Source organism: Corvus cornix, chromosome Z (genome assembly GCF_000738735.6).
Source record: "Corvus cornix cornix isolate S_Up_H32 chromosome Z, ASM73873v5, whole genome shotgun sequence".
NCBI classification, from domain to species: Eukaryota; Metazoa; Chordata; class Aves; order Passeriformes; family Corvidae; genus Corvus; species Corvus cornix.
The window spans coordinates 35,086,267-35,092,266 of NC_046357.1; positions in this window are offsets into that span (position 1 = coordinate 35,086,267).

The following is a 6,000-nucleotide window of genomic DNA, read 5'->3' on the forward strand; positions in this document are numbered from 1 at the left end:
CACTGTAGTTGTCTTAACTGGTAGGGAATAACAATTGTAATTTGTTTCAAGCTCATTTGAAGTTGGTATAGCCTTGCAACATTTGCATAAGTTAGAAAGAGAGTCTGGCAAAAATGGACGGTTTAAAGTGACTAAGCAACTGAGGTTTCAATAACAAGAAACCACTTGGATAATCAATAGCAGCTCATGGTCAGTCTGATGCAGGGTTGTTTTGCCTTTTTCCTGTTTTTTTTTTTTACTACTAGTGTTAAAAACAATAATTTCACAATGCTTCAACTCAATTCAACTTCAGTTGAGAAGACATCCAGATATCCACAAGAATTGAAGGAAGCTGACATTTCTATATTGTTACATGTGAATCATCTAGCGTGCTACCAAGATGATGTGCCTGCACACAGAAAAAGCAGCCATGACTAATAAATAGGTGAGTATACTTGCATGCAGTGCAATCTGTTTGTGCCTGTATTAACCGAATTCTGCCGTGACACTCTTCAGACTATTCCTTTGGTTTTAAGTCCCTGTTGGGAGCTCCTTCTTGGAAATAAAATGCGAAAGTATAACCAACTCATGACAAGAGTCAATTGTCTTGAAATATTTTAAATTTTTCTTTGATATGTAAACAGAGAAAAAAACCAGAAGAAATACAGATCTTAAAAACAACCGTATAGTATTTTATTTGTTTCTCAAGTGTTCACTTGAATTTGAGCCTTAAACATTTATAATATACACTGTACTTTATTGTTTTTATGATCGTAGTTATGACCTAGAAAACACATTCTTTTAAAAAGTGTGGTTTTGTCAAAAAAAGTCATTTTCATTTTAACTGTTTGACGTGGGAAACAGGCAAAAAATCTTCCAAACATATTTCTGAAATGAATGTCACAAATAAAAAGTATGTATCAGTGGGGGAAGAAAAGATGAGGAAAGGAGGAGCAACTAATTTAAAGGCCACCAGTATTTTTTTAGATGTTAATTAAAACCATGACAAGAACGTCAGACACTATAATTATGAAAAAGGGAAATACTTCAATGCTGCAAAGATTATCCCTTAAAAAATTGGCACCTGATATTAATTACTTAAAGTTTGAAATATTTAGAGGGTGTAGAGGGTCATTACCCTATATGAAAAAGTGAAATTATCTGGTTTACATTCAGTATGGAGATTAAGGATTTTCATTTATTTAAATATGATTGATGTCTAATTTGTTTATCGGTAAATCCTGTATAAATGTCTGCAAAACAAGGGCTTAAATCTGTATACACAGTTTACATAACATGTTGATTCTTCCTTTGGCTTGCTAATACTTAAGATCATATAAACACCACAATACTTGTATTCAATTCACATTATTCACTTTGTGAAGACTTACCATTGCAAAGCATGGAGCTTCACCTCCATTGAATGCAAAGAGTATGGGTTAAGTTCAACCCATAATACATAGGGTTCTAAGCAAAGACTTAGACTGCCGTGTACATGAGAAAAGAGTGAGGGGGTTTTGTCGACAGAAATTGCAGTTGTCAGAAAAGATATTATACACAAAAGTTTTCTAAAGTATTTTTTCTCTAATTAATGAACTTGTTGGGTAGGGACCAAAGCTGTAACATTTGTGTATTCATAAGCAACAGGGTAGATAAACACTACCAGAATAGTGAAGAGTACTCCCTAACTTTTTCCAAAGGCAAGAAACCTAAGTCCAGCTACCTTAAATGTGTGTATAACAGTGCATATCATCTGGACAACAAACAGGAAGAATACTAAACTTCATACTAAACCCATGAGTTATGAATAACACAGAAATCATAGAAACTTGGTAGGAAAGGTCACAACTGGAATGGCTACAAACACCTTCAGTAAAATAGGAAAGAAATAGGAGGTGGATTTGCAGTTTATGTAAAAGAGGGAAGGTATAGGGTCATTACTAAAAAGGCAAGGAAATTTCACTAATACTGCTTACAAGAGAGAGATTGTCATTATCTTCTTTGCCTCTGTGTTTGCCAATGCTGTTGGACCTTAGATCACATAAACAAAAGGCTATGATGCATACATTGACACACTGGTGGTGGACGATGGACAGAGCTGTGATCTCTTGTGAGGACACAACCCAAATAAATCTATGGACTCAGACAGAATCTACCACAAGGTGTCAAAGAAAGTGGCTGGCACTGTTTCAAGGCCACTTCCTGTAAGATTTGGTAAGCTGTGAAGATCAAGGGATGTCCCTCATGACTGGAAGAAGGCAAGTGTCACACACATCTACAAAAAGAACTCAAAAGAGGACCAGGAAGTGACAGGCTCGGTAACCTTACTTCAATACTTGGGAAAGTAATGAAACAAGTCCTCCTATAAGTTACTAGAAAATATAAAAAAGCAATGGGGAAAAGCCAGTATGGGTTTAACAAAATCAAGTCATGCCAGACTAACCTGATCACTTCTCTTAACACAGGGAGAGCAGGGGATGTTTCTTTCAAGGACTTCAGCAAAGCACTTAACACAGTTTCCCACTGCCTTCTCCTGGGAAAACTTGCAAGATACAGATTGATTGGATGGTTGTGAAATTGATAGGAAACAAGCTAAACAGGCTGCATTCAGAGCGTGGTGTTCAAGAGCTTCTAATCAGATTGGCAACCTGCCCAGATCTGGCTCTCCCAGGATTTGACAGAGGGCCCCACACATATTCAGTGCTTTCACATATGGCCTTGATGATGGGATGGAAAGCACTTTTGCCAAGTTTCAGATGACCTGAAACTGGGTGGTTACATAGACAAGTGCCCCAGTGGGATGGGAGACAGAATACATAGGTGTCCTGTATTACCGCAGACCTGGTTCCTACGGTATATCACCGTGTCCCGCAGCCATAGGGAGGAGGAGGAGGAGAAGATCCAGCAGGTAGGAATTGTGCAGCAAGATTGATTTATTTAATTATTTTACAAACTCTTTTATAGATTTTTTCTTCATAGTCTAATTGGACAAAGGACCAGCCACCCCTTGGGGGCGATTGGCCAAAATCCTAAAACATCCATTATCAAAATATTTTCTACTATACCATAAACAAGACTTTCCAAGGTTGCAGGTGGCTTGGTTGTTTACATTCCCTGCTACCTCTTCTGTGAGAGAGAAAAGTCTCTCACGGACTTAGAAAAATAAAAAGAAGATCCTCACTAACAGCATTTTTGTACCTACAGTCCTGGGTAACCCTCCCACACCAAAAAAAAAGTATATTGTATTCTATATCTATCTAACCTGAGAAACTGCATTTCGCAATTGACAACTGTTTCAGAATGTATTTCTCAATACCTGTCTGCAGCAGGAACTGCCACCACCAGACGAACAGAGGTTCACCACTGCCCCAGCTCCTGAGTTCTCTAGTTCCTGAGTTCTCTAGTTCCCAAATTCTCCAGTTCTGAGTTCTCCAGGCACAAGAATTCTCCAGCCACCATTGCTGACAGAGCTGCCACTGCTGGGAGAGAAAGAGACCCTGTGAGGTTGTGTGAAGCAAACAGCACAGGGGAAGCAATTGACAGGTTTTGGATTCCAGAATTCTTTTTATTTGTCTTTGTTCCCTGCTGTTGTTTGAGGGAAAGGGGAGTTTTTGCAATCACAGCAGTTTGGTTGCTATGTTGTTTTTCTCTTTTTGTTCTCTCTCCCCACGTGTGGTCAGGAGAGGGGGGCTTGCTTGCCATTTTGCCTTTGTCTCTCAGACTGTGCAGTTATTATTGGAGGTGCCATCTTGGGGGAGGGCCTTCTCCACCATTTTGTTTTCCTTTGTTCCTGGGGAGTCCATGAGAATTCAGCACCTTTATATCAAGTGATTATTACTGTAATTTTTGCTTGTTGCTGTTTCATTTTTTAGTAAACTTTTTTTTTTTCATTTATGTCTTCTCACATTCATCTCTCCTTATTGGTGAAGGGGAAATGGTTAAAACTAAATGGGAGGTAATTAATTTTCAAGTGTCCACCCATTAAATTGCCTTAAACCAAGACAGAAGGGTAGGAGTGAGAAGACTCTTGAGTAAAGACAGTTTAATGGGACAGAAAAAAAAATAATGGTAATAATTATGATAAAATAACTAAAATATACAAAACTATTGATGCACAATGAACTTGTTCATCACTTGTTAACAGATGTCCAGCCAGTTCCCTCTGGTCTGGGATTTGGGAGTTGGGGTCTCCCCTCCTGCCGTGGAGCCCTGGGAGAGGGGCCCTGAGGGGACAGACACGGGGTTTCCCTGCCCCTGCTCAGCCTCGTTCCCCATTGGTTGGTTTGTGTTCCCCTGCGCGGGCAGAAGGACCCTCGGGTCCTGTGACTGGAACAGTTCCTCGGCAGAGCCCCGGCCATGCGGCTGGAGAAATAAACATCTCTCTAAAACAGCTATCAAGAATCTGTCTGTCCATATATATTTCCTTTCCACGGGACTCCTGGTTTGATATATGTATGTTGCAGTATCCCCACTGCAACAAATGGCGGTGAATGCGGGCAGAACGATCCCCGATCCCTAAGCGACTGATTTGTGTGAGTAAACCCTGGAAACTTTGGATTCCTCTTCTTGGTTTTGTTTTGCTATTCCATATCTAAACTATGGAGGAACCGTGGGAAGACTCTTGGCTCTCAGAGCCACATATGGACATTTATCTTAAACTTAAAATGATTCTTGAACAACGATTTGTAAATTTTAGCTTGATTCAAGCCCAAAAAGAACTGAAACACTTCCTAGCATGGTTGTTTAAGAACTTTTTCTATGTTTCTTGGGATTTAATTCTTACCAAGGGCTTTTGGAAAACCGTTTGGACACAGTTAATATTGGAGTCAAAATATATGCCGATGGAAGAATATTTTCGTGAATATTATTTAGTTACCGAGACTGTTGAGCAATGTCAGCTGTGTCTTGGCGAAGGGAAGCCTGGCACAGGGACCGTGCGACCCAGGCCACGTGCACCGAGCGCTCTGCGAGCAGCAGCGAGGCAGTTCCCGCGCGCGGGCGGAGCCAAGTGAGCAGCAGTGTCGGTGGCGGAGCGAGGAGCAGCGGGACCCGGCGGTGCCCGCCCAGTCCGGCGCAGCGCGTGGTGGAGGGAGCCCCATGAACGCCCGACCGAGAGGGGCGGCACGCGGGCGGCGGCTGGCGGCAGTGGCAGTGGAGCGGAGCCGCGCCCAGCCGAAACGCGCACTGGAGCAGGGCACGGGGGGGTCGTCGCTCGGGGGCCCGGCCGAGACGTGGGTGCAGTGCCTGGCAGCGGCAGCAAAGCTGCGACCAGAGGAGGCGACGCACGGAGAACTGAGCGGCGCGGCCCGGCCCGGCCCGCGCAGCCCCGAACGCGACCCCGGGAAGAGCGCGCAGGCACCAGCAGCCCCGACAATTCCAACACGGGAGCGACCGAAGGAGAGAGCAAAGACGCAGCGAGACAGAAAACAGCAGCCACTCGGAAAAAGGAAAAAATCATAGTAACTAAGATCTTAGGAATAGTAAAATGGTATCATGTTAAGCAAAATTATGGTTTTATAACAAGGTGTGACAACCAGCAAGACATATTCATGCATAGAACTGCTATTAAAAAGAATAACCCTGAAAAATGCATCCCAAGCTTGGGAGATGGAGAGGTGGTGCAATTCAAAATTATACAAGGTAGAAAAGGGTTACAAGCATCGCAGGTCACTGGGCCTGATGGTGTTCCTGTAAAAGGCAGTATATATGCAAAAAATTGTAGTCATGTTAGACAGTATCTCCATTGTAAGCCCCCCCTACAGTCTCCCTTTCCTAATCCCACCTTTCCCTTTTACCCTGTGTCCTATTACCCCCAGTGTATCCCCACTCCGTTTTTTTTATCCATGGTTTCCTTCACAAAACCATGCTTTTGCCAATTGTTTCCCCAAAAATCCCTTTCCAATGCCGAGTGGGGGATGAAAAGGGGGAGGGAAGAAGTTAAACCCTCTCCTGCCTCAGTTTCCCCACAAAGCATGCTCAGAGAGTTCTGTCTCCCTTCTGTCAGCCCTAAGATGTTCCACA